The sequence below is a fragment of the Chelonia mydas genome, chromosome 2 (genome assembly GCF_015237465.2).
Source record: "Chelonia mydas isolate rCheMyd1 chromosome 2, rCheMyd1.pri.v2, whole genome shotgun sequence".
NCBI lineage: Eukaryota > Metazoa > Chordata > Testudines > Cheloniidae > Chelonia > Chelonia mydas.
Genome location: NC_057850.1, coordinates 196,003,986 through 196,016,314, shown reverse-complemented (window position 1 = coordinate 196,016,314; position 12,329 = coordinate 196,003,986). Strand labels below are relative to the sequence as shown.

The 12,329-nt window shown below is 38.1% G+C and overlaps 1 long non-coding RNA gene across 1 annotated transcript in view; it reads right to left on the bottom strand.

The window, feature by feature from the left end:
- Nucleotides 1-1,332, bottom strand: part of LOC122464693 — a 34,640-nt gene extending 33,308 nt beyond the window's left edge. The window contains exon 1 of the long non-coding RNA XR_006288967.1: nt 1,167-1,332. This is a non-coding gene — a long non-coding RNA (uncharacterized LOC122464693). The remainder of the gene's footprint in view (nt 1-1,166) is intronic.
- Nucleotides 1,333-12,329: the final 10,997 nt, after the last annotated feature.

Sequence of the window (12,329 nt, the reverse complement as noted above, 5' to 3'; positions counted from 1 at the left end):
CATTCATTCTTCCCTGATGTCATAGAGTGCATCAGGGAATGACCTCTAAACAGAATGAAGAGAAGGAGAGAAGAGAAGCAACAGTACTGAAAGCAACAACTATTAGGGAGAAGACCCATAACAGATGGAGAGGTAAACTGGGTGACTGTCCCCTTGATGTGATTCCTCTAGAAATTTTGGCCATGTCCTTCAACTTGAAAGTCAAAAGGAGAAGAACCCCTCTTTAGCGTGGGGTATGAACTCTTAAGAAAAAGAGCACTCATTAGAGTCATTCCATTTAATACTAATATAGCATGATAGAGGTATATGGCACTTCATAGAGTTAGTAAAGTCAGAGTTCCTGCCTCAGGATTACTTACAATGTAAGGCCTTGATCCTGAAAATATTTATTCAGAAGAGTAACTTCATGCATATGAGTAGTCCCAATGAAATCTTTCACAAGAGTGAAGTTAGCTATATGCTTAAGTGTTTGCAGGCACTTAAGTTAGAATAGCACAACAGGAGGACATGACAACGCAGGGATAAGTATTGAAGAGGTAGAATTAGGATGAAGGCAGTATCAAATAGGGTTGCCAACCTCTAAGATTGTCCTGGAGTCTCCAGGAATTAAAGATTAATCTTTAATTAAAGATTATGTCATGTGATGAAACCTCCACGATTATGTCCAACCAAAATTGCCAACCTTAGTATGAAAATGTGCTCACTTAAGGGAGTGATGCATGCATCTTGAGGGTTAAGACCACATTTTGAAGAGACAACACAGACAAAAACAGCCTAAATAAATTTTTCGTAAACTCTCCAAAATATTTCCACGATAGATTTTCTGTAATTTATATGGCAAATGTATAATGGCATTCATCGGGTGATGTAAAGGTTTATTGAAACTTGTTTGTATATATTACTTTGCTACTCATAAATAATGAATCCATCCCAAACTCAGGTGGAAAAGTTATGAGTGAGTCATGGAAGTACCCCAAAGTATAAAGCCTTTACATTACCAATGAGGTAGGTGGCCTAGCCTCCCGTATTATTACAGTGAGTTTTGTTTACCATGTTATCAGTACAAGATTTACCACCAGATTAGATCATTGATCCACCAAGTATATAATCTTTTACCTGTGGGAATAGCTAATACCTGATATATCAGACGTTAAAACCAAACTTACCAAACAAAAATCCATAATGCATTTAGTAATGCTGTATGTGGTGATTCTGTCCTGACCTCTCCTGGTCATCTTATCTTAGTATGGATAGCTACATGGTTTAGGCCTGATTTTGATCTCACGTTGGTGTAAATCATGAGTAAATTCCATTCAAGTCCCTGGAATTACACTGGTGTAAAATTAGTGTGAGTGAGAACAAAATAAGAGCCTAGATAGGTATAGATCTAGAACAAAAGTCTCAGCTGGTATAGATAACTATTCATCAGAATCAAACCCCCAAGACAAGAAAAGAGGCAGAAAGTGATGAAAAGAGGGAGGCCAAAATTATGCAGGACAGAAACGCACAAAAACCCCCTTCCCCTATCACTGATTACAAATTATTATACAAGCTGAGTCCCATATTGTATACTTCATTTACAATAATTGTACAACAGCTGTGTAATAGGTGTAGTTTAGGTATGAGTGTTGCTCAGAGTGTAGCTTAAATGTCCACAGTGAGATGTTAATATGAATATGAATAGTCCTGACTGCATGGTAATTGGTAGCATTACCAGAGTGAATGGGAAAGCTACATATGGATGAATGGGTGGGGCGAGGAAAGGGTGCTGCACAAGAGACTAATGGTAGATTTTATTTTCGTATATAGATGCCTTTTCCTTTAAATAATTAGCTAGCGGCAGTAAAAGCAAATGGAAAAGAGGAAAGAGGAAGACCAGTTTCACACAATGAAGCTATATACTCATTGTATTAAATCATTCCAATTTCCCTCTATCCACCCCTCCATCTATCGATTCACCCCTATTCTATTTATAACATGAACAATAAAAAGTTCCTATCAGAGTTAAAAATAAGGATTAAGGAATATGGTAAAAATAAGACATGATTATACAAAATGCAGAGATATCAGTCAGAGATATCCATACTAGCTCTTCTTTTGCATACACATTTCTGGTATGTGTGCTTGCAGTTAAGGTGTAACAAAATAGAAGGTGACAGCTCCCATGAGGAAATAATTTGTTAGGACTCCAGAGTCAGGACAATTGCATCTTAGACCTTCTCTGTTTTATTCTTCAGTTACAGTAATATATGGAAATTTTTCTTTTCTGTTCCTTATTTATCTGACTTTTATATATGCTCACGTACACAATAACCTGTCCATTCTGTAAAGTTGGATGTATAGTTATTAGAAAAATGATGGGGTATAGATTACTTGTGTGCTTTGTATAATTTGTAAGTGAAAAAGCATGAATCAAACTTCAGGGAAGCAAAATGACTTAAAAAGCATTGAGAATAAATTGTAGAATGTTGTAATCAAACAATTGCATTGACGCTTCATGCAGACTAAGAGCCTGATCGTGTAAATTCTTGCGCTTGTGAATAACTTTACTTCAGTAGAATTACTCAGATGAGTAAAGATACTAACATCCATCAGTGTTTGTAAGGTCAGGCCCTAAGTCATGATATTCACCTGATGTTGCTTTACTCTGTGCAGTTTACTTCTCTGCACTAGAAAGCGGCAAAAGATAAAACTGACCACCTACAACATTTAAACAATTATATTTGGTGTGAGTTACTTGGATGTACCTTATTTTATGTGTATCAAAATCTTTGTGTATCATGTTCATTGTCATTTCTTGTTTTACGAGAGAGAATTTTCTATAGTACACACTTAAAATAACAAGCAGAATATACCAACATCATGTACCTATTTATAAATTCTAAGGAATAAATGCAGCAAAATCAATTACAATTATTCATGTTCTTGAAAATGACAGTATATGACAAGAAAAAGGGGTCACTACTTACTCACTCTCCTTTTCTAAGACAGTCTTTGTTTACCTAGTCCCCAAGTGTTAAGAGATTGCATGGTACATTTGCATAGGATAACTAACATATACCACACCATTTGCACGTCTGCAAGTACACGTGAGTAACCGTAATTACACGTGACACCAATTACTCTATTACTTTGTATTAAATTATAATGGAAAATTCCACTAGAGAATTGAAGCCTAATTGCATCTTAATTTGCATAATTTTGCATATTAATTACATCTCAGATGAATAATAAATTTCAGCAGATTTTTAATTTATGCATAGACACAAAAACAAGTGAAGAAATAATTTAGAAAAAAAATAGCAACTATTACTTAGGGCATTCAACTAATTTTGCTTAGTTTAGCAAAACAAAACTTGGTTTGTTTAATATAGCATCTTTAGGCTGATTGCTGTTTATTGCACAATATGTCAGTCTTTAAGCAAAGAGAGAAGCCAAGCCTTTTCTTAATAATAATAAAAAAATGTTAATTCACAGCATTTTAAGTTTAGGGATTTTAAATTTTGAACAAAATGTTTCGAGGACAATGCTATTTAGCTAATTTGAGAATGTGTGTGAGAATTGTGGTAGATTTTTTTTTTACTTACTAAGCATCTTATTTCAGTTGCAGTTTTAAAATATGAAGGAATAAAAACAATATTAGAGAAAAATCTTGTTGAGGAGGTTTCTCTGTTAATCAAATGCAAAATGTTTTCTTATTTAGAGACCGGGGTTAAGCAACTGCAATTTTTGTGACTATTAATTTGAGACAAAGGGCACAATTAAGGCCAGGAAATGTGTGGGTTTTTAAAACAACATATATTTAAATAATTGTAGCGGCATTGTGTAGATTCTAGAACAGTTTTATTGGCTAGACAAATATCTACATAATCAAGCCTGCAAAACACATGCAAACTATACCCCCAAATCCTGGAAAAAATATTACATTCAGTGGGACTACTCATTTGTCAAGTTAAGCATATGAGTAAGTGTTTGTGGAGTCAGTGACTATATGCCCCATTTTTTGGCTATCCGTTTCCACGCCCACATTAGCTTTTTTTTTTTCTTAAATTAATTTTTAAAATTGTACCGTAGCAGTATAGGTAAAAAAGCCTACATATTTGGTTTACTTAATAAAACCATTACAGTCCATGGATATTTCACACTGACAAAATTGCTCCCATGAACTGAAGTCATAATTATCAGTCCACTTATTGTTCTTCAACCTAGTCTATGAAACTAAAGTCCCATTTCACTGTTAATTCACCTAAAACCCTAATCTAGTATTATTCCTTTTATACCTGCTGCCACAGTCAATCTGAAACTGCCTGCACCAAGGATAATTCTATTGAACACTTGCCAAATTATACAAAAGGAGTGGATATCAACACTCTAATAAATCAGGAGAGTGTCAAGATCAATAAATGTATTCCTCATCTCTATTGCTTAAAAAGGAGGCAGGGGGAACTACAAGAAGCATATATTTACCAACTCATTGTGTAGTTCTGTCAGTGAAACTGCTGGACAGAATCCAGAAGGAAGCTGTGTAATCTCCAAGAGGCCATTCTATATATCTTTTATCACATTTAGTCTGGATTTTGCCAATTGTAATGGTCCAGGAGGTTGTAAACAAGAACACTTCATAGCATATGTTTCTGCTGCTCTTGTTACAGATCATCATTTTTACTTGCTAGGAAACAATTTGATCTGATGACTACTGGGCTGTTTTTATTTTACAGTAAAATGTTTTAAATTGATGTCTCTCTGGAAAGTTCTCCTTCTCTTTAGAAAGTACTAAACACAGTGAATGCTTTCTTTTGTGATGTCCACTGCTATCGTGTCTGGTTCTGGTATCAGGCTTCTGTCACTTGGCTCCATCCATACATCACACTAAATCCCATTAGTAGCACCGTCTTTAGTACCCTTCTTGTTAAAAGTTGAAACAGTTTAGCTTTCAAAAATAGCATTCTAATGAGGATTGAGACTGTCCTTTTACTTTCTGAACATCCCATTTGGCAGGGTTCAGATAAGCAGGGGGAAATTGCATTGAATGAACTGAATTGTGGAACCAAATCCTCAACTGTTAAACAATGATTCCCTCTCATGGCCATTGCTAGCTACTGCAATTTGGGGAATTAATCTGACAGTTTTGAGATACTTTAAAAGAAAAATCGTTCATCATTCTTCATACCAAGCAATCTATAAATATATGCTATGTAATTCTAACTGAAACTTTCCTAAATCCCTTTGCAATGGATTTTAATCATATTGTGGGCATTTCTTGCTTGCTTGCTTGCTCAAAAAAAAGTGTTTAAACTTGAGATTTATTTAATCATACAGTTTTCAGAGCATTGTGTATTGATTAAAATACTCACCTTCACTTCAAGATGCATGTTCCAACTGAAATTCCTAATGTTTTATTAGTTTGAGGGATACATTAAGATAAGTAAATTGGGCAAATAAGATTGACAAGATTCTCCTTTCCTTTGTAGCTTTACTCATTCCTGGCCTTAGGGTTCTAGTGGTTGTGTTTGATCCTGCAAGATGGAAAAAGACAACTTAAATTTCTGGGATTTGAAGTGGAAATTAGGCTGCACCCACAGTATAGAAATAGTAATAAATATGGACAATTTTAACAATTTCAATTAATTTAAATAAATTAAAACCTCCATATTTGACAAGCAGTTTTCAAGCTGCTAAAAATCCAGTCCAATAACTACTGCTGGTCACAAAATGTGGAGGGAAAACTCTATTACAATTATTGCAGCATGTTTTTTTTTTAATTGTCTGACCATCTGGAAAAAGGAAAAAGTCTGTGAAAGATTTCATGAATTTTTTTTAGGAATTTGTAATGAAAATGTTAAAATGATCCACCCTGCTCTACCAATAAGATTATGGGTAAAATGTTCTTTAAAAATTAAAAAAAAAGTTAAAGTGAAAATTTATTGCATATAGAAAATGTGAAATTAACATTCCAAGACCCCAGTCCTGCAAATCACCTCACTATTGCTCTACACATGTGTGAGGGTTGCGTGCAACAACTTACTGGCTCAGAGATCTAGAGACTATTTTCTACAGTTTGTCCACAGTACACAACAGCAGGTGTAAGTGCTTCTCAGACTGCCCTAGCAGTGTGCCTTATCTTTGTTCTGGAGGTACCACAACAAGGGGTGAGTCAGTAGTTAATTCATGGCCCCTGTGCAAAGAGTGACATTATAAGTATCAATTACTATCAGTTCTGAGGGTGCTTTTGTGATGAAGATGCCTAGCTACCCAGAAATGGGCTGGCCTGCCAACTCATTTCACATAAGCAAATCATGCTTAGTAGTGGATTATAATTTCCCTCTCTTTATATTGTAGTTCATTGGCTCTATTTCATTGTAGTACAAACCGTTATATTACAAACTATACAAAATAGACAGTCTCCAATATTGCAGTAATGTTCTTTTTTACCGTACTAAAACCATACTGAGACCATCATGTCTGTTGCCTTCTAGTGAAAAAGCCCCAAGATTAGTCAAAAACTTGATTCGGTTATGCTTCAGTTGGGACATGATCTTACTGCCATAAATTGACTTCAGTTAGACTTTTAGTTGGGGATTTGTCTGTTTTGTTTTGTTTTTAAGCTGTTACTTTGCTCTTCTCTCAATCCCATTTGACTCCAAAAACAGGGTTAGTCAGTGAGATTTGCCATGCATGTCATAACTTCCCTTGAAAGGTAGTATTTAAATGTATTATTTAAAGCACTATATAGTGTTTACAACATAGTGTTTCATAAATGCTAGAGAAGCAGTGAGTGAGGTACAGAGACAAGGAGTTAGATGCCCTACAAAAGAGTAAACAGTAGTGTAACTATAGGTTTGGGGAATGAAAGCCCTGACCTGATATTCAAAAGATGCTAGTTGGCAGTCTGAAGAAAAGGAGTTCGTTTCTTATGTGGCGCTCGTAGAGTTTAGCTGTGCTTAGTCTTTTTCTGACTTATGTAAAACCATTTTTGTTTCCCTTGTTTTATCCATTGCACAAGAAATCTTGGAAATAAAAGTGGGCAGAAGAAGAAGAGCTGTTGACTAAAAATGTATTTGTTCATTTTTTCTTACCAGGCCAACTGAACTACTTCTCCAGGTTGCAGATTTGGAGAACCTAATCTAAGACTTGAAACAATTAGCATAGTCACCGTATATTTTTCGTTACTCTGTTTCACTTATTTTGACATTACAACCCTTACCTAACATTTAGTTCTGCCACATTTATTTATAAAATGGAAAGGACATACAATATATCAGTAGGATCATATGCATATCTCTTAGCTGGCTGGATGTTTCTGTATATCTCCAGAGACCCTATAGGGTTAAGTTAACATAGTGGGACAAATTGGTCCACTGCTCTTATTTAAAGCAGTCCATGATTACTAATTCATGAGTATGCTGTTTTCCATGCCTATTTCTGCTTTCCAATCTCTGCTTTGGACTGGCAAGATTTGCTGAGTAAGTCAACTGAACTGAACTGAATAGGTATTCTCATTTTTCTTCTACCTTCTTTTTAATATATAGCAACCCTGAATGTCAATCAAGAAGGTAAAGTATTGGGGCGGGGGGGGGGGGGGGGGGGGGCGGAAACCCTGGCCTTCATGAGACCAGCAAAGAAGCATTGCCATAGAGAAGTGAGAACACCACAAGCTGATTCATAACTAGCAAAAATATTGTCTGGGATACTAAGCTGCTCACTAGACTCTTTGTCTCCCATCTTGTAGAAAAAGAGAGTTTAAAATCTGTGCTAAATTTTCAAAAACACCTTTAAAAGATTCCATTATTTAAAGTGATTTGGATAATTGTGTTCAGTGTTAGCCATTATTTAAAAATATAATTAGTTGCTGAACTCAGAGAAGGAGGGAAATTTCTGCAGGTGTTTCTCATTATTTGCTATGCATACAAAATATCTGCATAAATTACCATTATTATTCCAATGTATACTAAGAGACAATAAAGCATTAGCAAGCAAAGAAAAATGTTGTTGACCCACAATCTGTGATAGCAGCATGGATGTACAGTAGTTTTGGCCTTCAGTGCTTTTGATGCACATGTGCAATTGCATTCAAGATTAAAATTATAGTTTTGCACCTGTAACAATATTAAGCATGTAACAAAAGGTGCATCTGAAAGATACTGAAAATGCAGAAGACAATGTGAGAAAGATATCAGTATTTGCCTGAAAATGTTTTATGTGCCTATATGCATAAATAGTAATGGTAGGCAGAGCTTTCCTTTTTCATTTGGTGTTTTATCCAAAGTAAGCTTCCTCCTGCACGTCCCAGCCCACTCCCCCATCTGCCTTTTACCGTGATGGAAATTTCCAAGTTTCTCCCTTTTAATATCCCTCTGATGTAAGGGAAAGGTCTGGGCACTATTTACATGCATCAGACTCAGAGCCAGAAGTTCCTGAGGTCTAGTTCTGGTTTAAAGAATGAATTGCTCTGGAGCCTTGGGCAATTTTCTATTTCTAAGTCTGTAAGTAGGGATAATAATAATAATCAGAAGTGAGCAAACAGAGGTAAACTCCAATTATCTATATTTTTGCAGGCATTCAGATAATCCATTTCAGATAAATGGATTTTGGTTCCACCATGAATATCAAATATGAGGTTCAGAAACTATTTTCAGACAACCTGAAATTTTCATGAAAACTCAACCAAATAAAAAACTCTGCGGTTGTTCATTGCATTTTAAATTTCTTTTCCCATAAACACTCATACAAATGATAATTTGTTTGCTAGAATATTTGTAGAAAGAGAGCTCATAAGAATTCAGCGTATATATTGTGCAGTGAGAAATTTCTATTATGAATCTCTTTGATTTCCCTCCTCAAGTTTGCAAAAGTTTATCAATCAGAGGGGTGAAACAATAGCATGTGACTTATGTAGTGAATAATGAAAAATAAATAGTCAAAGAACAGTTGAACACTAGGCCAGATGGAAATATGTCTGCATAGGGTGTTCGTACAATTTTAACTGATGAACAAATTATTAAATATCCAAGTTTTTGTGATTAATTTATGAACAATAAAAGGGCAAGATTTTGCAGATTTTTTTATAAATACATGATTTATTTATACAAGCACCTCACCCCTCTCTCTTCATACTTACTTGCTTACCGACTTCACAGGGTGAGGATTAATAAATGTTTGTAAATCAGTTCAAAGTTGCCAAATAACGAATTAAAAAAGACAAAAGTAGTTGTGTTTATATAAGGGCCAAGAATCAAGACTTTAAAAATTGGAGACTAAGGCTAGGTTCCTAAATCCATATGTGAATATCTAAATAATAATAGTTAATGTCATCATCATCTCTTTTCATCTTTAGACCTGAATGTGCTTCACAAGGGAGGTCAGTATCATTATTCCCATTTTACAGATGGGGAAACTGAGGCATAGGGTGAGGAAGTGACTAGCCAAAAGTCAGCCAGCAGCCTAGTGGTGAGCTGGGAATTGAACCCAGGTGTCCTCAGTCCCAGTCCACTATTCCATGTGCTTATACTGCCTCCCTGGGTGATTGGCTTTGTGGTTGGTTGTGGCCACCGAGGGGGCAGACCTCCTCGCAGAGCCCCTGCTACACAACCCCCATCTTTGTGTGCAGGTGGTGGAGTCCCCCTCGGTGCACCGGAGGCTTGTTCTGGTAGAAAGCACCATAACCAGACACCTCCTGGACTATGACGGGGGACTGGGGGGATCCCAAAGCGTTCGGCCAGCGCATGGGACTCTCCACCCTTCATACCTCCCTGAGCGTACTCCAGGAGGTGAGGGCAGCCTTGTCGCCCACCCTCTTGGGTTTTCCTTGAGCAGGTCTACAAGAGGTTGTTCCCTGCCCACCCCAAATGCCCCCCCTTCCACAACCCGAGCCGGCTGCGTGCCCTGCAGTCGGTTCGCTTCCAAACCGCATCGAGGGAACAACTGTACATGCTCATGCTCCACATATTTCACTTCCTCACCCTTGTGTCCTGCCCCGATACCAAGTGGCGGGACTATCTACCACCAGTAGAGGGTGAGGCACCCCAGTGGCTCTGCCTCTATTCCACCCTGGTCCCACAGCCCACCAAAGATGTTGGTTGGCAGCTCCTTCATAGAGCCATGAGCACAGGCGTGTACCTGGCGTGAGTCACCCCCATCCCTGACACCAGCCTCTTTTGCGGCGTGAGGGAGACCCTGGTGCATGCCTATCTCCAATGCGCCAGGTTGCAGTCCCTATTCCGGCTCCTCCAGAACCTCCTGTTGAGGTTCTGGCTGCACTTTTCCCCACACGTGTTTATATGCTCACACCCTGTCCGTGGCCTCACGAAGTCGCGAGACCTCCTTGTCAACCTCCTCCTGGCACTGGCCAAAGTGGCCATCTACAACACCAGGAGGAGGAGGATGGACAAGGGGGTGCTCTGCGACTGTGGGGCCTATTTCCGTTCTTCTCCTGTCTCACGCATCTGGGCAGAGTTCCTCTGGGCAGCGTCTTCTGGCTCCCTAGACAGCTTTGAGGAGCAGTGGGTGCTGTCCAGGGTTCTCTGCTTGGTGTCCCTCTCCAGATCCCTAGTTTTGAACCTCTGACCCCCACTCCCGTCCCTGTTATTTCTTAGTTGTCCACTGTGTTTAGTTAGATCCCAGATCCAGTGGTCCCTCCCGCAAGGCTGCGGAAGAGGCCTTCAGCCACGCAGCCACTGTGCCTGCCCGCCTCCTGGACATTCAATAAGGCCCTGGGTGCTTGGCACTTTTGAAATAAAATCACTTATTTAGGCTCCTATAAAGATGAAGACACCCCTACTTTTTGTCCTACATTTTTGAAAATCCTCGCCAAGATTTTAAAAAAACAAGTGGCTAAACTTAGCTTGGTATATTCTTATTTAGACCTCTAAATAAATGGACGGGTTTTTATAAGTGTTGAGCATCCAGCAGCTTTCATTAACGCAGGCAGGAGGGTACATATTAGGTGAAAGGACTGAGGAAATCTACACTAGATTATCCACTTCAAGTTTGTTCTTTCTTAAGAGGTTTACAATAACGTGCTTGGCATTCAAACAATACCATACACTTGATGTTTGTATATTGGGCCAAATCATAGCTGTTGGTAGATAACTTCTGTTACAACCACATGAAAATCACAGAGCTCACAAAAGATCTAAACCTTTCATTCACTGTTCACTAACATCTCCTTTGGCCATTGTGTCCCTTTCTCTTGACTTTAACCTGATAGAAGGGAATGAATAATTATTTCTTGAAAGCAAGCAGTTACTCAGAACAAAGAGTTACTCATGTCTGTTCACTTCTTATGTTACATTCCTATTCAGTTCATTGTTTCTTACACACACCCACTCACCTAAATGCACAGCTTATGATGTAGGAACAACCCACTCCCCCTCAAATAGAAGGGAGCTCTTTTAGGTCTCAAAATTCAAAATAAGAAAAACAATTGATTAAATACTGGAATTTATCCTGATTGGACAGTCAGACATGGAAGAGAGCTGCACAGATAGGACAACAGCATTTTAAAATTAGGTATATTTTTGTTTTGTTTTCCAGTTTTTAGCTTTCATGTGTCCGAGACTACTGTGCCTACTAATTGATGCAAAAACACCTCACTCTACTGTTACCTTGACCTCTCTTTTCCCTGCCCCATTTGCCTGTTTATTCACGTGGGTCTTGATACAAAGCCAACTGAAGTAAATGAAAAGACTCCCATTGACTTCAGTATTATATGTGCTATATAATCAAAAGCTGCCTCTTTTTGCAGTGAGTTCAGTCGAAGATGCTAAATTAGCAGTTCTGGTGACCTGAAGTCCTTTATCCACAGAATAGGAATGGCACTGACAAAGGCATACAGTCTTCTTCGTGCTGTAATGTGGCTTAGCCCAGAGATAGAAAGACTGCCTATGGGGGTGGGAAATTAGTTCATTCTCCAAGACCATCCTATTTGCTTTATTACAGTGGCTTTTCACTACTTTACATATGTTCATTGGGAACTGGACTGAGACCAAGAATGTCTTTCATTCGGGTCAGTCATATACTTATCAGATGTAAACATTTTTTATGATTGCTAGTATAGGTCAAATTCAGATCAGTGATCTAAAAGAGAGAGGGTCCATATCAATTTACCAGTACCTGGAGCTATCATAGAATATCAGGGTTGGAAGGGACCTCAGGAGGTCATCTAGTCCAACCCCCTGCTCAAAGCAGGACCAATCCCCAACTAAATCATCCCAGCCAGGGCCTTGTCAAGCCTGACCTTGAAAACGTCTAAGGAAGGAGATTCCACCACCTCCCTAGGTAACCCATTCCAGTGCCTATCCAAACAAGGCACTTGTGGTCTCCAAGGTTGC